The following is a 27,668-nucleotide window of genomic DNA, read 5'->3' as shown; positions in this document are numbered from 1 at the left end:
CGTGAGACGACGCTTCATCCAGTCCCAAACATGCTCAATGGGGGACAGATCCGGAGATCTTGCTGGCCAGGGTAGTTGACTTACACCTTCTAGAGCACGTTGGGTGGCACGGGATACATGCGGACGTGCATTGTCCTGTTGGAACAGCAAGTTCCCTTGCCGGTCTAGGAATGGTAGAACGATGGGTTCGATGACGGTTTGGATGTACCGTGCACTATTCAGTGTCCCCTCGACGATCACCAGTGGTGTACGGCCAGTGTAGGAGATCGCTCCCCACACCATGATGCCGCGTGTTGGCCCTGTGTGCCTCGGTCGTATGCAGTCCTGATTGTGGCGCTCACCTGCACGGCGCCAAACAAGCATACGACCATCATTGGCACCAAGGCAGAAGCGACTCTCATCGCTGAAGACGACACGTCTCCATTCGTCCCTCCATTCACGCCTGTCGCGACACCACTGGAGGCGGGCTGCACGATGTTGGGGCGTGAGCGGAAGACGGCCTAACGGTGTGCGGGACCGTAGCCCAGCTTCATGGAGACGGTTGCGAATGGTCCTCGCCGATACCCCAGGAGCAACAGTGTCCCTAATTTGCTGGGAAGTGGCGGTGCGGTCCCCTACGGCACTGCGTAGGATCCAACTGCGTAGGATCCTACGGTCTTGGCGTGCATCCGTGCGTCGCTGCGGTCCGGTCCCAGGTCGACGGGCACGTGCACCTTCCGCCGACCACTGGCGACAACCTCGATGTACTGTGGAGACCTCACGCCCCACTTGTTGAGCAATTCGGCGGTACGTCCACCCGGCCTCCCGCATGCCCACTATACGCCCTCGCTCAAAGTCCGTCAACTGCACATACGGTTCACGTCCACGCTGTCGCGGCATGCTACCAGTGTTAAAGACTGCGATGGAGCTCCGTATGCCACGGCAAACTGGCTGACACTGACGGCGGCGGTGCACAAATGCTGCGCAGCTAGCGCCATTCGACGGCCAACACCGCGGTTCCTGGTGTGTCCGCTGTGCCGTGCGTGTGATCATTGCTTGTACAGCCCTCTCGCAGTGTCCGGAGCAAGTATGGTGGGTCTGACACACTGGTGTCAATGTGTTCTTTTTTCCATTTCCAGGAGTGTATTAGGCGACATACTGGAGCGGAACATATATTGATGACTACGAAGGAACTGAAATGTAGCTAGGCAGTTGGATAAAAGATGGAGCAAGGTAGCTGTTCCCTAAATTCGGAAGGTACGTAAACGACGTAATGGTAGATCAGTAGATGAAACTAGAAAACACGTGTATTAGTATGAATCATTGTAGCTGCAGGTCGTGATGTTTGGAAAGGTGCGGAGGAACCTTTATTAACAGCGGATGCCAAATGGCTGGCGTTGGTGTATACTTAAGAGTAAAAAATACGTTTTGTGATTATGAGAACTGCTATCGGAAACAGGTGAACCACCGTGTAAACAATACCATTCCTGTCATTGTGATTGCTGGCACTTCATTTTGTCGCTATCTAATAATCCATACGGACTGAGTTGAATCTCATTTCGATACGAATGTGTACTGACATATACGTAATTTTTACAATGAAACATTCTTCGTTTTGCGCACTGTCAGTTCACAGGAGGAGTGACAAACCGCCAAGTTGGGAGTAATTCTCAATTTGGCTGCAGCAGCAACAGCAGCACTGAGGTCCCGCTCTGGAACGTTGGCGATAGAGAGCATGTCGGCAGCCGCATATGTGTGTGCCGGGCTAAACTCTGGAGAGGCGTGTATAGGCCGAGGCGGGAAATCGCTTCTCGCGCGCCGGCTTAGCTATCGACCGCCGTGTCGACACTTGACAGTTTATTGTCGACGCGCCAAAGCCGCGGCTCACTGATTACCTTCTGCCGGCTTTTGTGTTTCACCGTCTGCTTTTAGAATTTCTTTTGCACCCTTTAGCTGACACAGGTCTAAAGAGAGAACGTGAAAATAAGAGACTCTAAAGGATATTCTAAGTCGCTGATGTTGCACGGACTTCCGTTCCGAATCCGAAAGGCTTCTTTCTGCCAGCATTATACATTATCCTGTCGTCACTACAAGAAATTAGGAGACGGGAGGGGGTGGGGGCAATCACGACGTTCGTATTTTGTTAATGCGACTTATTGTGTGACGTCGACAATATACGAATTCAGTATATGTGACACTTATGGATTTTAATCTCTAATAAATGGTCAAGTGATTTCTCTAGGGAAGTATAGTGCCTCTTGATCACATAGAGTATCGTGCAACGATATTTAATTATTTACGCTACAGAAACATGCATTTTGTGAGAAGTAATTTCTTCTTTAACACACGCGATATAGTGATCGGTCTATTTGACAATTAATAAATAAAATAAATTAATAGGCTTTGTAATGATGTTTACTGTACATGCCGGTACGTACCTCTGACTAATCTATGAGACTGTCTCTGTTGCTGAGACAGTTATTTGTGAATTGTAGCTGACCATACGATGCCTCTCAGGCCCCCTCTTGCATCTTTTAACCAATAGCTATTCATGTACTTTGGGCAAAATTCATGGTATTGCTGGTCCTGTGTTGGTAGTTTCTAATCGGTCACAGTAATTTTATTTTACCAATTTTGGTTTTGAACCAGAAACTTATGTTTCACTTCTTTTTGAACCAAAACTTTCTTGCGTAATTCGTTTATTTATTTATTTATTTATTGTTCCGTGGGACCACATTAAGGAGAAGTCTCCATGGTCATGGGACGAGTCAATACATGAAATTATGACACGATTGTGGAAATAAATAAAATGAAATATAAGAAACATATTCAGTTGTAGATTGTAGAAACAGATAAAATGAAATATAAGAAACATATTCAGGCGACAAGTCGTTAGTTTAAATAAAGACTATCAAGAATGTAACACTGGAATTTGCTTAATTTTTTAGCTCTTCCAGGAGCTCCTCGACAAAATAGAAGGAGTGAGCCATGAGGAAACTCTTCAGTTGAGACTTAAAAGTGTTTGGGCTACTGCTAAGACTTTTGAGTTCTTATGGTAGCGTATTGAAAATGGATGCAGCAGAATACTGCACTCCTTTCTGCACAAGAGTCAAGGAAGTGCATTCCACATGCAGATTTGATTTCTGCCTAGTATTAACTGAGTGAAAGCTGCTAACTCTTGGGAATAAGCTAATATTGCTAACAACAAACGACATTAAAGAAAATATATACTGTGAGGGCAATGTCAAAATTCCCAGACTATTGAATAGGGGTCGACAAGAGGTTTTCGAATTTACACCACAAATAGCTCGAACAGCCCGTTTTTGAGCCAAAAATACTCTTTTTGAATCAGAAGAATTACCCCAAAAAATAATACCGTATGACATAAGCGTATGAAAATATGCGAAGTAGACTACTTTTCGTGTTGAAATGTCATTTGTTTCAGATACTGTTCTAATGATAAATAAAGCAGCATTTAGTTTCAGAACAAGATCCTGAACATGGGCTTTCCACAACAGCTTACTATCTATGCCAACGCCTAGGAACTTGAATTGTTCCGTCTCGCTTATAATATGCCCATTCTGTCTGATTAAAATATCAGTTCTTGTTGAATTGTGAGTTAGAAACTGTAAAAACAGAGTCCTACTGTGATTTAGCATCATATTATTTTCCACAAGCCACGAACTTATTTCATGAACTACATTATTTGATAATGTTTCAATATTACACACAAGATCCTTCACTACCAAGCTGGTGTCATCAGCAAACAGAAATATTTTAGAATCACCTGTAATACTTGAAGGCATATCATTTATGTAAATAAGAAACAGCAGTGGCCCCAGCACCGACCCTTGGGGAACGCCCGATTTAACAGTGCCCCATTGGGACTGAACAACACTACCACTCTCAATATAGCGGAGAATTACCTTCTGCTTTCTGTTCTTAAAGTAAGAGGCGAACCAATTGTAAGCTACTCCCCTTACTCCATAATGGTCCAACTTCTGCAGTAATATTTTGTCGTCAACACAGTCAAAAGCCTTCGTTAAATCAAAGAAAACACCTAACGTTTGCAACCTTTTATTTAATCCGTCCAAAACCTCACAGAGAAAAGAGACTATAGCATTTTCAGTTGTTAAGCCATTTCTAAAACCAAACTGTACATTTGACAGCAAATTATGTGAATATAAATGCTCCAGTAACCTTGTATATACAACCCTCTCGATAACTTTAGCAAACACCGATGGCATAGAAATAGGTCTATAATTGTCAACATTATCCCTGTCTCCCTTTTTATAAAGTGGCTTCACTACCGAGTACTTTAGTCGGTCAGGAAACCGACCACTCCTAAATGAAAAGTTACAGATATGGCTAAGTACTGGGCTAACATACATGGAACAATACTTCAGTATTCTGCTAGATACCCCGTCATATCCAAGAGAGTTCTTGGGCTTTAGTGATTTAATTATTAACTCAATCTCCCTCTTGTCAGTATCATGGAGGAGCATTTCAGGTAACAGTCTCGCAACACTTTTTTCTACGAGCGCTATATGATTCCCTGTTGGGACTAGGTTTCTATTTAGTTCACCTGCTATATTCAGAAAGTGATTATTAAATACTGTACATATATGCGACTTATCAGTAACACGGACATTCCCACTACGCACTGATTCTATATCCTCGACCTGTCTCTGCAGACCAGCCACTTCCTTTACGACTGACCATATGGTTTTAATTTTATCCTGAGACTTAGCTAATCTATCTGCATACCACATACTTTTTGCCTTCCTAATAACTGTTTTAAGCACCTTACAATACTGTTTGTAATGGGCTGCTGCATTTAGTTTGTGACTGTTTCTAACGTTTTCATATAATTGCAACTTTTTTCTACAAGATATTCTTATCCCTTTAGTCAGCCACCCAGGCTGCCTGTTTGTGCTAGTACCCTGTTTTGAACGTTCTAACGGAAAGCAACTTTCAAAGAGCACGAGAAAAGTCTTGAGGAAAGCATTATATTTATCGTCTACTGTATCAGCACTATAAACATCTTGCCACTCTTGTGCCTTGATAAGGTTTACAAAAGTCTCTACAGCAACTGGATCAGCTTTCCTAAAAAGTTGGTAACTATATTTAACATGTGTTGCAGCACTAAAAACTTTTAGACTTAAAATTTGTGCATCATGCTCTGAAAGGCCATTCACCTTTTTGCTAACAGAATGCCCTTCTGGTAATAAGGAATGAACAAAAATATTGTCTATGGTTGTTCTACTTTTCCCTTGCACTCTCGTTGGAAAGAATACGGTTTGCATAAGATTATATGAATTAAGGAGGTCTACCAGCATTCTCTTCCTTGCACAATCACTTATACAATTAATATTGAAGTCACCACATATAACTAACTTTTTGTATTTCCTATAAAATGAACCAAGAACCTCCTCTAGCTTTAGCAAAAATGTTGTGAAATCGGAGTCTGGGAATCTATAAATAACAACAGTAAGACGTTTACCTCCACTAAATTTAACCACACCTGCACAACATTCAAAGACCTTTTCAGTGCAGTACTTTGAAACATCAATTGACTCAAATGGGATACCGTTTTTCACATACATGGCTACTCCCCCACACCGCAAAGAGCTCCTAGAAAACCTGCCAGTCAACCTGTATCCTGATAAAGGAAGCCTCTGAATTATCTCCTTATTTAAGAAGTGTTCAGATATACCAATAATTTCAGAGTCAACATCTATAAGCAGTTCACTAACTTTATCTCTAATACCTTGTATATTTTGATGAAATATACTAATTCCCTCACTAATCGGTAATCTAAGCTTTGTCGAAAGTGGTTCCTTTGTTAGAGAGACTTCCGTTAAGCAGGAATACGTATCAGCTGACTTCAATCTAAAAAAGGTACAGCTCTGACACCCACAACTACCGGAATTTTCCCATGAGTGATCCCACCACCCCCACCTATGCTGTCACCTATATGCTTTGCCAACCACCCCTTTCCATACCTGTTGAGGTGCAGGCCATGTCTAATGAAACCCGTCCTGCTGATAGACTCCACCGACACCACTGAAATGAGACTCATGCCTTCTGTCATCAGCGCACCCCCAAGTCTAATGTTATTACGCCTGACGGCTGTATTAATATGAGGTCGATCGTGACGCTGAAACAGTTCCACGAAATGCACATTCGTGTTGCCAGTCTGAGTGGCTATCTTTTCCAGGTCACCATCTATGTCATACTCCCCATCCCTATCAATACTATTACCAGCCCCACCCACAATCACTACCTGATCCTCTTTAGTAAAATCCCTACATAGCCCCCCTATGTTAACAGTCAAAAAAATGGTTCAAATGGCTCTGAGCACTATTGGACTCAACTGCTGAGGTCATTAGTCCCCTAGAACTTAGAACTAGTTATACCTAACTAACCTAAGGACATCACAAACATCCATGCCCGAGGCAGGATTCGAAACTGCGACCGTAGCGGTCTTGCGGTTCCAGACTGCAGCGCCTTTCACCGCAAGGCCACTTCGGCCGGCTAACAGTCACCTGAACCAATCCTGCATTAGGCTTCACAATGCTGGTGACCTGTTACTCACTCCCCAAAACTTCCTGCAACTGCTGGCCTACACCCCTTCCATGAGAACTACCTAACAGCAGAACCTTCTTCTTTCTCTTAGACTTTGCAACTGTCCTAGCCACCGTAACTGCTGAGGTCTGCTGCATACTTCCTACATCTACAGCTACTAGAGATTCCTCTCCACTAGACTCTGACAGTTGGTCATATCTATTACAAACGCCAATAGTAAAACTATCTGAAAATCTCCTTCTCCTAGCAGATCTCTTGCCAACAGCCAGCTCCCATTCCCCAACCCCTTTCTCCCTCCTCATCCTATCTAGCTCCTCCTGTGCGTTTTTCAACTGCACCTGAAGGGCACGGATCTTACGCTCCTGCTCCTCTATCAACTTACTCTTGCTAAATAACCTGCAGTTCCAGGAGAGGATCTCACCAGAATGCCCACTGGCTTCCCCACTGCATTCACCCCAGTGAAAATACTTCGAACAAGTCTCACACCGCAATCCACTACTCACGAATCTACGGCAAAGCCCACACTTCTCACTCATGCTAAAATTTTACAGTTATTGAAACAAGAAAACAACTTTATCGAAGTTCCGCTACTACAATAAGAAGGTGTTAAAAACTGACTACAGTAATCACAAACTTGCTCTACAAGGGAAGTAACTACTATTATTGACAGTATTAATCAACAACAAATGAGAATATAACAAAATACTAACACAGAAAGAAAATCAAACGTCTAATGACACAGTAACGAAACTGAAAGCAGTTCGCAAAAATTTCTTCTGAAGTTATTTCACCGGAAAACACCAAGAACACCGGTTGAAGACTACTAAAGTTAATAAATAAACTACTATACACAAACAATTAATTAGTACTTAGCTTTCGATGCGCCGCTACAGCTGCAACTGGTCAGCGCGGAATGTAAACACGGGTAACAGGTTAAGTTCCTCGATACGAAACACTCACAAATATCAGGTCACAACACAACAACGGCAGAGGTGAATAAAGAAACCACTAATAAGTCACTTATATAGTAAATAGTATCACAAAACCGTTAAAATATATATCTGAAACCTAAAAATAGATGAAAACTTAGAGAGCGATCTCACACGTAGTCACGCGCATATGACGTCACACCAAAGATCCATTGGTATATTAATTAAAATTTTAGGTTTCTAAATGTTTTTGCCAATTGCTAAATGAGGCTAGTATTATTGTTGGATGTTGTTGTGAAAGACTGACGTACTGTAGTCCCAGTCTGATTACGGGATTACAGCGATCCTTCGGTTCCCTCTGCGTATTAGTTGACCGAACAGTCCAAAGGTGTACTGCCGGTTCATAGTGTTGAACGAGCACGATATTTCGGGTATCTGGCATGTCGCCATCGTCAGGTGGGCTCCCAAACAGACCTCCAGCGGCACACGGCCGACTTACACCGCTATCCTCGTTGGGCCTCGCCGTAACTACGTGTGGGCCGAAGAGGTGATTTTGTCGGCGTCTGTTGCCGGCGTCGCTCGATGACCGCCTTGACTGAGGCACCTCGTCTGCCCTGGCCGCGAGCTCAATATGTTGGAAGAGCGTCTTCTTAATGAGAACCATTGCCGGTTGCCAAGCCTTACTGAGACTAGAATCTCAGTCTCAGTTGATGAGACTGTTCTTGGTGCGTATTTCGATAACCGCTCTAACGAAGCTCTCTCATTACTCAAACGTCTGTGCTAAAATCCTGGTGCGTTCATAATCCAGAGCACGAGTCTCGGATAAAAAGTGCTCTGAAACCACTGACTTGTTAATATAGGTTAGCCAAGTGTGCCGCTAATATACTCGGCAACGATCTTCGATATTTCTCACTGTCTGTTCAATATGTGTCTTACCACGTGGATCTGGTATACACCGACCTCGCGTACACCGGCGCCATCTTTGAAGATCCCCAATATTGCTCGGGTGTTGTTGGACGGGTAAATAATAGTTCTTGCTCGGTGCTTTGTCAGTATGCGCCCGATTTTTCCGGATAGGATGCTGGTGTACGGTGGCTGTCGCTTTCTTCTCAATATCGTCCGTCTTCACAGGCTGTACTGTAATGCTAACGCGCAAAGGCCCCTACTCTGCCATTTCGAGTAGATTTTTTCCCGGAACACTGTTCTGAGATGTTCATTTACCGGTGGAGACACTCACTATCTGAGTTGATGGTGTGGGGTGGTGGTGTTTCTCTGTGTGAATGTACAGATCAGTGTGATGTTTCTTCTGGTCTTCTCTTCTCTTCTCTTGGCCATGAGTTCAGAAATGGCAATCCTCCCCCTGCCTCGGTCTCCACAGTGAATCTGACATTCGGATGCATGGTGTTTAGATATTTCAGATGTGAAAGGAAATGAAGAAAAGTAACGTTGCATGGCATTGTCGGTACGGAAATCGAGTAAGTTTCAACCGCCTGATTGGAAAGGTTTTTTATATCCTTCGAACTCAATGGTGCCTTTCCTTTTGCGCTGTGTAAGTGTTGTGTGTTTTATGGTATTTAATAACTGTAGGTGACTGTAATAGGTGTGTGTATTGTGGTTGCATTTTTGTGTTGGATGATGATGAGAAGGGGGTGAGAGTGAAACATGGTGCCAGCATACAGCCTACTCTTGTCGAATAACACAAAGGGTTCCACTGAACTTACCGTCGCCGTCCAATGGACGGATTATCATCAACAGTGTCACATGCCTCACTTCATGAGAAACTGCAGAAAGGTATGAACTGTAGTCTAGGATAGAGGCGCAAAGTTTGGTGATCATGAACTTTATGCCACCATTCCTTCCCCCTCTGCTACGAAGGGAAAGAGGAACCAGCTAGCAGCACGTGATGTATCCAGGTAGTTACCCATCCAAGTACAGCCCACACCCGACTTCGTTTAAGTGTGGTGATCTATCAATAACGGGTGACTTCAACGAGGCCAGATCACTGGTTACCGGGATGAAGACATGGAGCTTGTCACTTCAATGAGGATAGAGGTCGAATGTTGTAGTCTACTTTAATCGATGAAGGAAGAGGGTTTCCATTTGTTTGACTTCAGAACGAAGTACTCCATACTGAGATTGGCAACTGTAGACGAGAGTGGGCTGTCAAGTGCGACACCCTCCATCAGTTCAGTGTTCTCCACTACACAGAAAAATACGTTGCGATCAAGACAACCAGTAAATGAAGTAGGCAAAAGGGAATACGACCGCCTAAAAATAAGACTGACAAGAAGAGCAAAATCGTTAACCGGGATTCACTAGAGGCCAAATGTAAGGATTTAGAAGCGTATATCACTAGAGAAAAGATAGATACCGCCTACAGGAAAATTAAAGAGACCTTGGAGAAAAGAGAACCACCTGTTTGATTATCAGGAGCTCAGCTGGAAAACCAGGCCTAAGAAAAAGGAGGGAAATCTGAACTGTGGTAGGCGTATATAGAATGTCTAAACAAGGGAGATGTTCTTGAGGGCAATATTATAGACATAGAAGAGGACGTAGATGAAGATGAGATGGGTGATATGATACTGCGTGAAGAATTTGACAAAAGGAAGTAAGTCCAAACATGTCCCTGCGAGTAGACTACAATCCGTTAGAGCTACTGATAGCCTTGTTAGATCCAGCCATGACAAAACTCTTCCGGTGAACAAGATGTATGAGGCAGGCGAAATACCCTAAGATTTTATGAGGAATATAATAATTCCAATTTCAATGAAAGTAGGTGCTGACATGTGTGAATACTGCGGAACTACCACTTTAATAAGTCATGGTTGCGAAAATACTAATAGAATTCCTTACAGAAGAATGGAAAAACTGGTGGAAGCCGACTTCGGGGAAGATCATTTTGGATTACGGATAAATGTAGGAACACGAGAGGCAATACTGACGCTACAACCTCTCATAGAAGACAGGTTAAGGAAAGACAAACCTGCTTTTATAACTTTTGTAGAACTAGAGATTGCTTTTGACAATGTTGACTGGAATACTCGCTTTGAAATTTTGATGGTAGCAGGGGTAAAATACAGGGAGCGAAAGGCTATTTACAACTTGTACAGAAACCAGACGACAGTACTAAGAGTCGAGGGGCATGAAATGGAAGTAGCGGTTGAGAAGGGGGTGATACAGTGTTGTAGCCCATCGCCTATGTCACTCAATGTGTACAATCAGCAAGCAGTATAGGAAGAATTTGAAGTAGGAATTAAAGTTGAGAGAAAAGAGTAAAAACTGCGAAGTTTCCCGATGACATTATAGTTTTGTCAGGGAAAGCAAAGAACATCGAAGTGGAGTTGATCAAAATGGAGAGCGTCTTGGAAGGAGGCTAAAAGATGAACATCAACAAAAGCAGAACAAGTTTTTGGCGGACACCGGCGGGCGAGCGGTGATAGTTTCAGAAGCAGCCGGTAGAGTTTACGTGGCAGTAGGGCCTTCATTCCGTTTCACTGTCAGGTGTGAGTGAGATGGCAACTGTGGAGCACAAGGTTTTCTGCGTTCTTGAGTTCGCGAAAAGTGCGTCGCAAATTGTAAGCAGCGGGGATTTCGTACCAAATGTATTCAACCACAAACTCGCAAAACCATTAGTCGTTGGTTGAAGCAAAGAGAAGAACACAGGCCGACCGCGTGTGTCAGAGAATGATGTCCGACGGTTTCTAGAAAATTTTGTGTGCAGTCCCAGTAAGTCTGCCAATAAAGTCAGTCGAGAACTTGGGAATACCCCAAGCAACTGTATGGAAAGTTCTGAGACGGCGTTTGCTGTACAGGCCGTACCGATCACAACCTGTGCAGGCTCTCAACCACAATGACAAAGAGAAGCGTCTCGCATTTTATGGTTATGTGCTAGCAAAGATTGAGGATGACGCATTTATACAGCGTGTAATTTTTAACGTTGAAGGGACGTTCCACATTAGTGGAAAAGTCCACAGACACAGTGTTCGCGTATGGGGTTTGGAAAATCCACATTCACCATTGCAACATGAAAGAGACTCACCGAAGATCAACGGGTTCTGTTCTATATCCCGTAAAAAAGTTTATGGACCATTTTTCTTTGCGAAAAGAACTGGAACGGGAATTACATACCTGGACATGTTCTCTCAAGTTACGGAAGATTCCCAGGACCTCATTTTCCAACAGGGTGGAGCTCCGCCCCATTGGCACAGTGATGTACTCGACTGTTTGAATGACTGCCTTCCTCCGCGCTGGATCGGACACAGGGGACTTGAGGACCTGGCTCTGCACTTCTGGCCACCGAGATCTGCTGATCTCACACCCTGGAACTATTTCTTAGGGGGTTATGTGTAGGAAGATGTTTACGTCCCGCCTCTACCAACCACTCTGAACGATCTACGGAAGCAGATCACTCCCACACACTCAATATCAACAGATACGCTTTCGCGTAAGCGGGACGAGTTTGGCTACTGCATCTATGATTGTTGTGCAGCCAACGGTGGACACATTGAACATTTACAACATTTAGCACATTTCTAATCATTAAATAATTATTAAAAACTAATTACAAATTATTAAATTTATTAAATTTATATCAAACGTTATGAAAAAGACTCTTTGAAACTTCCTCTTTACACTGTTATAAAACTTGTTCAATTTGTATTTGTACTTGAATAAATACAACATTTTGGAAATGGATCCATCATTTAGAATAGCCCTGTAATATTATATCTCACCACGGTGCCTGCCTCGTTCAGCCTGAAGGTGTCGAGGCGTTTCACAAAATCCACAAAATTGCAGATGTGATGGCGTTATTTACATAACGGTTTAGTTTGTCTTCCAAGTATTGTTCTGACAGAAATATAAGACCACTGATGTTGCTGACACTGGTGCGTAATGACACTCTTTTGTGGACCTTAGGTAGTCCATGAAGTCTTTGCAGTACAGGCCTTTGTGGTCCCAATTATTTGATTTAAAAAGAGGTTGTCAAAAACTGTAAACTGCGTTGGTCTTCTTGTTCTCCGTCTTCTTATTGGAGGCAGCCTTGTTCTTTCTGTAAGGGTAGTTATCTAGTAGGTCGTCTGCCTTCTCAGTGTACTCCTTCTGGGTGAAGAAAACAGCAGGCTGACTTTGTCAGCAGGTACGACAGCAATGCCAGAACATCGTCTTAGGTCCCTAGTGGCTGCCGTCTCGCTGCTGGTCCTATTTGAGTTCTTAGGTTCAAATTTGAGGATGTACTTCTTCAGTTTTTTCAGGCGGTTGTCGCGATGCGACAGGTTAAACTCCGCTGACAATATCCACGACCGGTGAAAACTTACGGAGGGGGGAGTGGGGTGGGCGACAATCTTAAATCCCCTCTACAGAACTGAAACCGAATCGCCATTCATCTCGTGTCATTCAGACTGATAAGAGTCTTGCAGCGGGCCCCTAGCGATGGTTTTTTAATCGAAGGACACAAATTTGTATGTTCGACGTACAATGGTTTTCCTATTTGTGGAATCGACAGACGGGGTGCCTACAGCTATGCTATTGCAGCAGAAGTGTCCCCCACGGATGTCACCGTTCACAGACGCCGACGCAGTCGCCTCTGTGGCCGCCAGCGGGCTCCTTCAGTTGCGGATCGCGGGGAAGTCGCACATACAAGTACAGTGATTGGGAAGACTTAACTTCGAATGTAACTTTCGCATGCTGTGGCACTGCCAAGTAAAATAACTTTGTGAAACTTGGGACATGCACTGGAAGAACTGAAACTTTCCTGGCAGATTAAAACTGTGTGCTGGACCGAAACTCGAACCCGGGACCTTTGCCTTTCGCTATGTCTCCGCAGCATCCTTTCTTTCAGGAGTGCTAGTTCTGCATGGTTCGCAGGAAAGCTTCTGTAAGGTCTGGAAAGTAGGAGACGAGGTACTGGCGGAAGTGAAGCTGTGAGGACGGGGCATGAGTCGTGCTTGGGTAGCTCAGATGGTAGAGCACTTGCCCTCGAAAGGCAAAGCTCCCGAGTTCGAGTCTCGGTTCAGCACACAGTTTTAATCTACCAGGAAAGTTTCATATCAGCGCACACTCCGCTGGAGAATGAAATTCTCATACTGGAAGAACAGCTAATTGAAAGAAATACGCAATCGAACAAACAGAAATGATACAATTATTCAAAGACAATAATTACTCTGAAGCCACCGTGATTTATGTCGGTCCCATGGATGTTACAAAAGGTGGGACGTGGTTCGCAATAGGGAGTGTCTTCACAACGAATGACAAAGCACGCTCTGTAAAGTGCTCCAACTCTGGCCGCAAGGTTCGTAAGAGGTTCTTGTGGTAGGGCATGCTACAGTACGTCTCCTCAACGAATCCTACACGCGTTCGATGTGATTTAAGTCAGTGGAACGGGAAGGCCAGTTCAGTAGCTGAATATCCTCTCGTTCCAAGACCTCCCCCCACCTGGGTCGTTCGATGCGGTCGCGCACTGTCATCCGAGGATATGAAGTGAGGGCCGAAGCCACTCTAAAAAGACGCACATGGGGAAGGAGTACAGTGTCACAATAGTGTTGAAAGATCTCTAAGTGAATAAGCCCACGCAAAATTATCTCAGTACCATAACCCCCAGACTACCGAACATCATGTGCGACAGTGTTCCTGGATGAACGGCATGTTACCACCTGACCAAAATAGTGTACGTAAAGTACCCAGTAACAATGCCGAATATTTCGTTTTGGTGGTGTAGGCGGTATGGTGTGGTGAGGCATAATTTTGATCGGCGTCCTAGCTTCCGATCTTGGAACACGGTACACTCATCGCTCAAGATTATCGTGACGCTCAACTCCTTTCCCACGTGCCTCTTTTCAGGGGAGCATTCAGCTCCCCTTCATTATTATGGATGACAATGCGCGGCCGCGTCGATCAGCGGAGCTCCAGGAAGGAGAGGCTATTCTGCGAATGCTCTTGCTTGCCCGTTCCGCCGACTTAAAGCACGTGCAGGATGCGTCAGTTTTTTAATTTACACGTGTGGTTCCATAGGACAAAACCCAGGAACAAATCTGCACGGTCATGGAATGAGGGACTGTTTGAAATTAACGAAGATAAAATGAAATGTAGACGAATCCTGTGCAGATGAGGAGCTGCGAGTATACAGGGTGAAAAGTATTTAAACCGACAAACTCTGGGAGGTTGTAGGGGACATCAAGACAAATATTTTTCCCTAATGTCATTTTTTTTTCTATTAGGAATATTTAAACCGGTAGAGGATGGAACTGTAGGATACTTTCGCACTGTTCCAGGTACCACCCGAAAACTGTGCTCTGGGTGGATAATTAACTGGTTCCAGGTTGTGAACACGCTGTAAGTGAAATGGACGTAAAAATTGCTCTCGAAGAACTGTTATTACATTCGTCTGATTAGTCCCCATGTTACGTGCAATTGCACGAGTGCTGGTTGAAGGATCCCGCTCCACATGCTGCAAGACAGCTTCCTCAAATTGCAACGTTCTTACCGTGCGACGGCGTCCCTGTCCAGGTAACCTGCTAAATGACCCGATCTCAGGATATTGTTGTTGATAAACCCGCTGTGCAGCTCGTCCGTTGTGGTGCGCTACGTAGTATGCACCAACCATGTCAGTGTACTCATTCTACGTGTATCGCTCCATTAGTAAAAACAGACATTGCAGTACTACACTGGTGGACAGCAGCTGCCCCTCTAACACTGAAGATCGTAATATGGCCTCTAACAACTGAAGAGCGTAATATGACCTCCACCGGTTGAAATAATCCTCATAAAAAAATGACATTAGGGAAAAATATTTGTTTTGATGTCACCTACAACCTCTCAGAGTTTGTCGGTTTAAATACTTTTCACCCTGTGTTTTACCATAATCAACGATTATGGTAATCTAATTTATTCCATAAACACCCGACAGTGCAGAAGGAGCGAGCCATAAGGAAATTTGTCAGATTGGATTTGAATGTGCGACGATTGCTGCTAATATTTTTTAATTCTTGTGATACTTTATTGAAAGTGGGTGCAGCAGGTTACTGTAAGTCTTTATGCACAAGAAACAAGGAGGTGCGAGCTAAATACATATTAGTTTCCGCCTTGTATTAAGTGAGTGAAAGCGTCCAGTTCTTGTGAATAAGCTCATATTGTTAACCAGAAACGACATTAAAGAAAATAAATATTGAGAGCCCGAACTCAGAATTCCAAGACTCTTGAACAGCGATCGATAGGAGGTTCGCGAACTTATACTACACATCGCGCGAACTGCCCGTTTCTGAGCCGAAATGACTCCTTTTGTATTGTTAGAGTTACCTCAGAATACAATACCATATGTTGTATGTGAATGAAAATAAGCAAAGTAAACTAGTTTTCTTATGGGACCATTAATTATTTCTAATACTGTTCTTAATGATAAATATAAGAACATTAGGTTTTTGATCAAGATTCTAACATGAGCTTGCCATGAAACTTACTATCTATTTTAATACATGGAAATAAGAATTTTCCAGAGCCACTAATCACAAGGCCAATTTGTGTAATCAAAACATCAGTTTTAGTTTAACTGTGGGTTACACACTCTGAAAACTGAATTTTCCTGCCACTTAAATGAACAGCACATCCACACGAACCAACAACTAACAGCAATTGTCAACCACCATGTTTGAGGAATGGAACACCCACCACAAGGACTCCTTACTGACCTTTTGGCCAGCGTTGGAGCACGTTGTAGAGCGTATTTTGGCATCCGTGGTGACCACACACCCAATTGATAACCATGTCCCACTTTTTGTAATAACCAACGGATCATCACATATCCCGGTGGCTTCACTGTAACTAGTGTCGTTCAATAAAAATGTCATTTGTATTCGTCCCACTTCGCATTTCTTTCAGTTAGCTTGTGTACTATACTGTAGCAGTTTTATCTATGTATGATTCCAGTTTCACCAACTTATGTTACTTGGCAAGAAAGGAAGGAATATTGGGTTTAACGTCCCGTCGACATCGAGGTCATTATAGGCAGAGCACAAGTTCGTATTGTGTCAAGGATGGGAAAGGAAATCGGCTGTGACCTTTTAAAGGAACCACTCTGATATTTGCCTGGAGCGATTTAGGGAAATCACGGAATATCTAAATCTGGATGGCCGGATACAGATTTGAACAGTCAACCTCCCGGAGGCACGTCCAGTTTGCATACCACTGCAACACCTAGCTCGGTGTCTCACTTGGCAGTGACACATCATGCGAAAGTTACTTTAATCCTTAAGTCTTGAACACGAGTGTAAGTTGCCCGTGCGGCCCCAGGTGGTCAGTTCTCGAGCGTACCTGACAATGGCACGTCTAATCGCCGAAATAAGTAACCGCTGGACACTATTTTTTTTTTTTTTTTTGGTCATCAGTCTACTGAGTGGTTTGATGCGTGCCGCCACGAATTCCTTTCCTGTGCTAACCTCTTCTTCTCAGAGTAGTACTTGCAACCTACGTCCTCAATTATTTGCTTCACGTATTCCAATCTCTGTCTTCCTCTACAGTTTTTGCCCTCTACAGCTCCCTCTAGTACCATGGAAGTCATTCCCTCATGTCTTAGCAGATGTCCTATCATCCTGTCCCTTCTCCTTATCAGTGTTATCCACATATTCCTTTCCTCTCCGATTCTGCGTAGAACCTCCTCATTCCTTACCTTATCAGTCTACCTAATTTTCAACATTCGTCTATAGCACCACATCTCAAATGCTTCGATTCTCTTCTGTTCCGGTTTTCCCACAGCCCATGTTTCACTGCCATACAATGCTGTACTCCAGACGTACATCCTCAGAAATTTCTTCCTCAAATTAAGGCCGGTATTTGATATTAGTAGACTTCTCTTGGCCAGATATGCCTTTTTAGCCATAGCGAGTCTGCTTTTGATGTCCTCTTTGCTCCGTCCGTTATTGGTTATTTTACTGCCTAGGTAGCAGAATTCCTTAACTTCATTGACTTCGTGACCATCAATCCTGATGCTAAGTTTCTCGCTGTTCACATTTCTACTACTTCTCATTACCTTCGTCTTTCTCCGATTTACTCTAAAACCATACTGTGTACTCATTAGACTGTTCATTCCATTCAGCAGGTCATTTAATTCTCCTTCACTTCCACTCAGGATAGCAATGTCATCATCGAATCGTATCATTGATATCCTTTCACCTTGTATTTCAATTCCACTCCTGAACCTTTCTTTTATTTCCATCATTGCTTCCTCGATGTACAGATTGAAGAGTAGGGGCGAAAGGCTACAGCCTTGTCTTACACCCTTCTTAATACGAGCACTTCGTTCTTGATCGTCCACTCTTATTATTCCCTCTTGGTTGTTGTGCATATTGTATATGACTCGTCTCTCCCTATAAATTACCCCTACTTTTTTCAGAATCTCGAACAGCTTGCACCATTTTATATTGTCGAACGCTTTTTCCAGGTCGACAAATCCTATGAAAGTGTCTTGATTTTTCTTTAGCCTTGCTTCCATTATTAACAGTAACGTCAGAATTGCCTCTCTCGTCCCTTTACTTTTCCTAAAGCCAAACTGATCGTCACCTAGCGCATTCTCAATTTTCTTTTCCATTCTTCTGTATATTATTCTTGTAAGCAGCTTCGGTGCGTGAGCTGTGAAGCTGATTGTGCGATTATTCTCGCACTTGTCAGCTCTTGCCGTCTTCGGAATTGTGTGGATGATGCTTTTCAAAAAGTCAGATAGTATATCGCCAGACTCATATATTCTACACACCAACGTGAATAGTCGTTTTGTTGCCACTTCCCCCAATGATTTTAGAAATTCTGATGGAATGTCATCTATCCCTTCTGCCTTATTTGACCGTAAGTCCTCCAAAGCTCTTTTAAATTCCGATTCTAATACTGGATCCCTTATCTCTTCTAAATCGACTCCTGTTTCTTCTTCTATCACATCAGACAAATCTCCACCCTCATAGAGGCTTTCAATGTATTCTTTCCACCTATCTGCTCTCTCCTCTGCATTCAACAGTGGAATTCCCGTTGCACTCTAAATGTTACCACCGTTGCTTTTAATGTCACCAAAGGTTGTTTTGACTTTCCTGTATGCTGAGTCTGTCCTTCCGACAATCATATCTTTTTCGATGTCTTCACATTTTTCCTGCAGCCATTTCGTCTTAGCTTCCCTGCACTTCCTATTTATTTCATTCCTCAGCGACCTGTATTTCTGTATTCCTGATTTTCCCGGAACATGTTTGTACTTCCTCCTTTCATCAATCAACTGAAGTATTTCTTCTGTTACCCATGGTTTCTTCGCAGCTACCTTCTTTGTACCTATGTTTTCCTTCCCAACTTCTGTGATGGCCCTTTTTAGAGATGTCCATTCCTCTTCAACTGTACTGCCTACTGCGCTATTCCTAATTGCTGTATCTATAGCGTTAGAGAACTTCAAACGTATCTCGTCATTCCTTAGTACTTCCGTACCCCACTTCTTTGCGTATTGATTCTTCCTGACTAATGTCTTGAACTTCAGCCTACTCTTCATCACTACTGTATTGTGATCTGAGTCTATATCTGCTCCTGGGTACGCCTTACAATCCAGTATCTGATTTCGGAATCTCTGTCTGACCATGATGTAATCTAATTGAAATCTTCCCGTATCTCCCGGCCTTTTCCAAGTATACCTCCTCCTCTTGTGATTCTTGAACAGGGTATTCGCTATTACTATCTGAAACTTGTTACAGAACTCAATTAGTCTTTCTCCTCTTTCATTCCTAGTCCCAAGCCCATATTCTCCTGTAACCTTTTCTTCTACTCCTTCCTCTACAACTGCATTCCAGTCGCCCATGACTATTAGATTTTCGTCCCCCTTTACATACTGCATTACCCTTTCAATATCCTCATACACTTTCTCTATCTGTTCATCTTCAGCTTGCGACGTCGGCATGTATACCTGAACTATCGTTGTCGGTGTTGGTCTGCTGTCGATTCTGATTAGAACAACCGGGTCACTGAACTGTTCACAGGAACACACCCTCTGCCCTACCTTCCTATTCATAACGAATCCTACACCTGTTATACCATCTTCTGCTGCTGTTGATATTACCCGATACTCATCTGACCAGAAATCCTTGTCTTCCTTCCACTTCACTTCACTGACCCCTACTATATCTAGATTGAGCCTTTGCATTTCCCTTTTCAGATTTTCTAGTTTCCCTACCATGTTCAAGCTTCTGACATTCCACGCCCCGACTCGTAGAACGTTATCCTTTCGTTGATTATTCAATCTTTTTCTCATGGTAACCACCCCCTTGGCAGTCCCCTCCCGGAGATCTGAATGGGGGACTATTCCGGAATCTTTTGCCAATGGAGAGATCATCATGACACTTCTTCAATTGCAGGCCACATGTCCTGTGGATACACGTTACGTGCCTTTAATGCAGTGGTTTCCATTGCCTTCTGCATCCTTATGTCGTTGATCATTGTTGATTCTTCCGCCTTTAGGGGCAATTTCCCACCCCTAGGACAAGAGAGTGCCCTGAACCTCTATCCGCTCCTCAGCCCTCTTTGACAAGGCCGTTGGCAGAATGAGGCTGACTTCTTTGGCCGGAAGTCTTCGGCCGCCAATGCTGATTTATCAAAATTTATGCAGTGGCGGGGATCGAACCCGGGACCGGAGACGTTTTGATTATGAATCAAAGACGTTACCCCTAGACCAGGAGCACACTATCTATAACGCTGCTAGATTGGTGCTTGCCCTGGTGTTTCACAATGGTTCTTTATTCCTTTCAGAAGGGTCAACCAAGAACAAAAATTAAACAGAAACTATATTCCGTTCCTCATGCGAGAAGACACATAGCCCACCAATGTGAACCCTAGATCATGCTCAAGAGTAGGACAGAAAATATACATTCTACACAGATAACGCCATAAACGAAGCTTCACTTCGGATCATCGTCTACTTCGCTGGCACGCCGACGACAGCTATTGACGGACTGCAGTGGAGCCGGCGTACGAGGTGGCCTGCTCTAGCCTATCCGCTGTGCGCCGTTGTGACTTCATAAGGCTTCTTGCCTCGGTGTGACATAGGTTAAGCAGCCTATACCGCTCTTCCTAGAGCTGCCGATGGTGTTTGTTACTTCTCTTTTCGGTTTTTCTTCTCAGTGTCACCAGTTTTTGGACTGCGTTTCTTCCTTTGCTGGCGATACGTAGTCGCTACTTGCACAGCAAGCCCGACCAGCGTGTGGTCTTCCTGCCAGTGGACTTCTGTTTCGCAGGCCACTGACGCGTTGATTTTCGGATTCTCTCGTCGCTGCATAGAATCTCGTAGCTACTTGCCGGATGCGCTGTTTAAGCGGCGGTATTCCGACAAGTTGGTGAAGTTCCATTGTGAGTAAATCACGTGGTAAATGCAGTGCAAGCCTGAGGGCTTTGTTCTGCACGGTTTGGAGCAACGTCACTGATGGCCGGCCACGTTTCCCCAAAATATGGCGACGTATTCCAACACAGGGCCAGATGAGTGTTAGGTACATTATCCTGCCGCAGTCTGGGGGTAGCGGCGTCGTCTCTGGTTGAGTAGCGGGTACAGAATTCGCATCTTGGCCGGCGACTTCGCCCGCACCTCCCGGATATACGCCTTCCACGTCAGGCTCATGTCCAATGTAACGCCGAGGTACCGACCAGTACGTGACCATGGAATGGGACCACCCATGATCTGCACCGGCCAGATTCCGAGTGAATATCAAAGCCTGCCTCTTGCCTGCGTTGAATTATCCGCTGTTGTAGCTGCGTCTGCTTGAATATCCGCTCTTCTGGAAGTGATGCAGCGCAACGTGACTGGCAGGAGCCAGGCTAGGCGGTACTGCAGCGGCCTCTGGCTACTGCTCGCTCCCGGTACGCCTCATGGAGACTTGTAACTTATCCGTCCAGCAATTTCGCGGCCGCGTGCACGAGCAGCGCCGTTCCTCCCTGTGCAGCGTAGTTTTGCGGACGATGTCCCTGGGCACCATAGCACTTTGAACCGTCGGTTCATCCGTAGACTGTTTGATCAACATGACTACTATTTCGTAGAGTAAGTGAGGATAGTGTAACGACATCAAACTCTGAGTTCCGTGTTTTACAAAACTTAGTTTATCAGACATCGACATCAAAGAATATGTTATCACAATCATGATAGAAACTTCAAGAATTATAAAATATGCAACTCTTGAATGAACGGGTAATGTAGGAACATCGAAACGATTAAAATAAGCGGTTCTAGGCGCTACAGTCTGGAACCGCGCGACCGCTACGGTCGCAGGTTCGAATCCTGCCTCGGGCATGGGTGTGTGTGGTGTCGTTAGGTTAGTTAGGTTAAAGTCGTTCTAAGTTCTAGGGGACTGATGACCTCAGAAGTTAAGTCCCATAGTGCTCAGAGCCATTTGAACCATTTTTTTGACTAAAATAAGAATGGAAAACTGGTAGTAGCTAACCTCAGGCAAGATCAGTTTCGATTCTGGGGAAATGTAGGAACACGAGAGGCAATACTGACCCTACAACTTGTCTTAGAGGATGCGTTAAGGAACGGGAAACCTGCATTTCTTGCAGACTTAGAGACAGTTTTTGACAATGTTGAGTAGAACTAACTCTTTGGAATTATGAAGGTAGCAGGGGTAAAATACAGGCAGCGAAACGCTATTTACAACTTGTACAGAAACCAGACAGCAGTTTGAGTTGAGGGGCATGAAAGGGAAGCGGTGGTTGAGCGAAGAGTGAGACTTCGTTGTAGCCCACCCCCAAAGTTATTCAATAGTACACTGGACAAGCAGCAAAGGAAACCAAAGAAAAATTTGCCGTAGGAATTAAAGTTCACAGAAAGATATAAAAACATTGAGGTTTACCGACGACACTGTAATCCTTTCAGGGCGTGGGTGAGCAGCTGAACGGTATGGACCGTGTCTTGAAAGGAGCATATAAAATGGACATCAACAAAATCAAAACAAGATAATGTAATGTTGTCGAATTAAATCAGGTGTTGCTGGGTGAATTGGATTAGGAAATAAGACACTTAAAGTAGTAGAGGAGTTTTGTTATTTGGGTAGCAAAATAAACTATAATGAGCGAAGTTCAGTGAGGCTTTTTGCGGATGATGCTGTAGTATATCGAGAGGTTGTAACAATGGAAAATTGTACTGAAATGCAGGAGGATCTGTAGCGAATTGACGCATGGTGCAGGGAATGGCAATTGAATCTCAATGTAGACAAGTGTAATGTGCTGCGAATACATTAAAAGATAGATCCCTTATCATTTAGCTACAAAATAGCAGGTCCGCAACTGGAAGCAGTTAACTCCATAAATTATCTGGGAGTACGCATTAGGAGTGATTTAAAAGGGAATGATCATATAAAGTTGATCGTCGTAAAGCAGATGCCAGACTGAGATTCATTGGACGACTCCTAAGGAAATGCAATCCGAAAACAAAGGAAGTAGGTTACAGTACGCTTGTTCGCCCACTGCTTGAATACTGCTCACCAGTGTGGGATCCGTACCAGATAGGGTTGATAGAAGAGACAGAGAAGATCCAACGGAGAGCATCGCGCTTCGTTACAGGATCGTTTAGTAATTGCGAAAGCGTTACGGAAGTGATAGATAAACTTCAGTGGAATACTCTACAGGAGAGACGCTCAGTAGCTCAGTGCGGGATTTTGTTGAAGTTTCGAGAACATACCTTCATCCAGAAGTCAAGCAGTATATTGCTCCCTCCTACGTATATCTCGCGAAGAGACCATGAGGATAATATCAGAGAGATTAGAGCCCACACAGCGGCATACCGACAATCTTTCTTTACACGAACAACACGAGACTGGAATAGAAGGGAGAACCGATAGAGGTACTCAAAGTACCCTCCACCACACACCGTCAGGTGACTTGCGGAGTATGGATGTAGATGTAGATGTAGAATCACAGAAGACATAAAATATAGACTGGTAATGGCATGAAAAGGGTTTCCGAAGGAGATAAATGTTTTAGCTCTGAATATAGACTTCAGCTTCTTGCAGTCTTTTCTGAAGGTATTTTTCTAAAGTGTAGTCATTTATGGAAGTGAAACATGGACGTTAAACAGAAACAGTTTAGATAAGAAGAGTATAGAAGCTTTTGAAATGTGGTGTTAGGGAAGACTACTGAATATTAGATGGGTAGATCACATAACTAATGAGGAGACACTGACGAGAAATGGGGATCAAAGAAATTTGTGGCACAACGTGACTAAAAGAAGGGATATGTTGATAGGACACATTCTGAGACACCAAGTGATCACCAATTTAGTATCGGTGAGAAGTCGGGTCGGGGAGTAAAAATCGCATAGGGAGACCACGAGATACACACAGCAAGCACTTTGAGAAGAATGCAGGTTGCAGTAGTTATTCGAGATGAAGAGCCTTGCACTCGATAGAGTAGCGGGGAGAGCTGCATAAAACCAATCTTCGGACTGACGACCACAACAACAATAATTACAATAGTAATAACAGAAGAATCTTAATAGCCTTTATGAATGTAAGTAATGGTTAAATCTGTAGTATCATGGAAATGACTACAGTGTTATCTAAACAGTACCATCATAAGTTTCAGTGGTAGATAATGCTGGAGAAATGAAGGCAGATTGTATCTATAAATGGCTCAGCACGTGTGTTGGAGGGTACTGAAGATAGATTACATCGGGCTGCAAACAAATTTAAGAGGGAGGATACTATCGTTATGAAAGAAAAACCGTTACCCTTCCTCTGAAACTGGGAACGTACGTGATTTCAGTGATGATTCAGAAAAATCGTCCAGTCCATTTGTATCCTACTGAACAGAAAGGAGACTGAAATGATTTAGGTTGAAATATAAACATCACTCATGCGTTACGCTGATTCAACATCTGCTTCAACCAGTCTGGGTTCACGTGTGTATATCACCATAGTCGAATGTTGAAAGTATTAGTAATTCTACGAACTTCTCTCACGGTTCCAGATGATTTCCGTAGGGCCTGGAGAGAAAACTACGTTTTCATACAAACTGCAGTGTAGTTCGGCTGTTTGCTCAATACTCAGCAAGTTTCTATGCTTCTATAACTGTTAAGACCGAGGATCGGTGAGACTAAAATTGGTGTAATGTTACATGTTTTTACGAGGGATCCTTTTTATCAGTATCCAGTCAGTCTCGAAATTAAAACCATAGTGAAAATATGATGAAGCTTCGCACAGATGTGTTGCACAGTGTTTCTAGTATGTCAATCAATCACGTAACGTTGCAATTTTAAATTCTGAGCGACATTCAGCGTGTAAAGATGCCTAGAAGAATAAGTATGAAGTGAGTGCGCTCATTCGATGTCTTTTAGCTGACGGGGTTCGCCCAATTTCCTGCATCCCACATGAAGTAACGGTCATGCATGACATCAAAGCGCAGCAATCGCGCTGGAACGTTGAAAGAGCGCCTACAGACGATCAAGACGTCTGAGAAGGAAGTGAGTGCCAACTGAGTGTCTTGTTCAGCGAGTGCATCAGGCGATTCGAGAACATCGTCTATATAAGGCAACTCAGAACAAGCGAAAATTAATGTTGTCACTAGGTGACGTCCTCCTTTATGACAAAGCACAGCTCCACACTGCTGGTGTAACGAAGACACTCCTTCAGTGTTTTCGATGGATAGTCATTGATCATCCATCATAAAACCCAGACTTGGCTTCCTGTTTGCTTACAAGAATCGCTGGCTGTAAGGACAGCATTTTGTCACAGATAAGCTAAGACCAATGTGGAGATTTGGCGGAAAGCACAGGCGGCTATATTCCATGATTAGGCTAATGGAATGTTGTTATAAGGCTATAAAAATGTCTAAGACGGAGCGGCGACCATATAGAGAAGTAGCTGGAAGCTGTAGATAAATGTTGCAAATGAAATGTTTTTGATTTTCACTGTGGTTTACATTTCGCGAACAATCGAACCTTGAGAAAAAAATTACCCTCGTAGTTTCAGACCAAATCGTCTGTGATAAGGCTGCTAAGTCAGTGTTCACATACTGGATAAGTATCTTCACTTTACGGCTCATCAGCGAACTTGCAGTAGGTCAGACTAGTTCCACGTCATTTAAAAAAAAGAGAAATGTTTTGCCCCGTCACATCAAATCCTCGTTTGAGACCAGATTTACATACTTATTTGTGTTTTTCATTTTTATTTAGTTGGAAATTTGTGTAAATATCAGAAAATTACGCATGACAGAAACTCAACTCCATTAAAAGAACCAGTCAAAACGTTTTAACAGTACATGAAATTATGAATTACAGAATGAAAAGGTCATTAGAAATAAAAATGATACAAATAATAGTAATAAGGAGAATACACATGTAGTTTAAGAATTTATAGGTCTTAATGATAAGTAGCTGAAAAACGGGACGGCGTACCTATTGCTGTGAATCATTCCTGCTTCCTCGTAAAGTGATTTAGAACTACGACGGAGAAGCCAAATCCAAATACACGGACCGAACTAGGTGGCGCAGTGGTTCGCACGCTGGACTCGCATTCGGGAGGATGACGGTACAACCTCGCATCCGACTATCATGATTTAGGTTTTCTGTGATGCCCCCAAATCGCTTCAAACAAAGGTCTGGATAGTTTCTTTGAAAGAGGACGGCCGATTTACTTATCCATCCTTCCTAATACGAGCTTGCGCTCCGTCTCTAATAACCTCGCTCTCGACGGGATGTTAAAACATAATCACCTCCTCCACCACCAAATACCCGGATTACGCAAAAGGACCCTGAATACTATTCGCATGAACAGTTTTTCAACTTCTCTGTGCATCTGAATGATGCACGATTATGATAACACAGTCAAATAAATTTCACGTACCAATTTGTCAAACCTACTGTCACCGTTCCACTGATTTTTGTGACTTACATTCCCACAACAGAATGAAGTGCATCTAAAATATTCCTTGCATGGAATAAATAGTTATCCAGGAGAAAACCCCGGCGCTTGTAGCTAACATACTCAAGGAAGTTCAGTGAACGTATGTTTCGCAGAAAGTTTCGTAATTCGTTGAATAATACCGAACATGTGCGCTCTCAATGAAGGTATTCCTTTGGCTTCAGTCCAGTTAATGGGTGCTGTCATTCTTTTAATATATTACTGTTGAAAACAAGAATGTTCATTAGATATACTCATACTCACTGATGAATGTTTCTTCCAGTTCCATTAGCGTATGGACCGAGGGAGGAATTGCTTCTTAAATGCCTCTGTACTCGCTGTAACTGGCTTAACGGCCCATACAGGAGTGATACGTAGCGCTGTTAGCGGTCGTCTCGGGATCATCGGTCGACGAGCGTTTAGTGTTTTTTCTTACATTTCGCCAGCACGAGTGGCCAGCGGTTGTCAGACTTTCAGCCACCATTCCTGGAGGCGGAAGGGAGTCGCGCCCGCGGTCGGAGGTTACACAAGTACTCGCCACGCCAACGTCTAAGGGTCATCACCGCTCTAGTTCTCCCCTTGTTACCAGCAACGGTTGTCCGCTACAGCGTGGGAATTCAAGCTCTCGTTATCTTCGTTATTGTTGAAACTGCTGATGTGCTTATTAATTTGCGTGGTGATAGTTCTTCTCCACAGCGAACACTTGCATGTCAGCGAATTTTATTGCGTGCTCAAACTCTCAAAATCCATGCTCCACTTCAGTCGATTCCTCTATCTGCTGCCGTTATGTTCGACGATCGTAGTAGTGATGGGGCGTCCCATAACTCAAAAGTAGACTTTTTCACATGTACGCGATATGTGGTATACGCCCGACACTAAGAATTGGCCCCTTTGTCCTTTGTTAACGCATCAGCCTGAAACTGGTTCTAATCTTCTTGGTCAATTTGTACAAAACCTTCACGCCATATTTGTGCTATATACGGGCTTTCTGCTGCACATTCACAGAGTGAATAGCAGAACTTGTCGTATATTGCACCACCCACGGCGTAAGATCTGTACACAAACAGACCACGAAGGTCAGAGAGTGTCTCAGATGATGCAAGGATACACGACTCGTTCAGCAGAGGTATACATGAGCTGGGTAAAAATATTCAGCACATCTTAAATGAGTATCTCCAAAATATTATAACACACAACGACAAAGAATGAAAGTTTGCTAAGAAACAGTGTCCACTGTACCACTAGTGCTGACTGTGTGCAATATTCTAAAGTATAAATTCTAGTGATC

This window comes from Schistocerca piceifrons, chromosome X (assembly GCF_021461385.2).
Source record: "Schistocerca piceifrons isolate TAMUIC-IGC-003096 chromosome X, iqSchPice1.1, whole genome shotgun sequence".
Lineage (NCBI taxonomy): Eukaryota > Metazoa > Arthropoda > Insecta > Orthoptera > Acrididae > Schistocerca > Schistocerca piceifrons.
The sequence above is the reverse complement of the archived record's forward strand: the minus strand, read 5'-3'. Positions refer to the sequence as shown.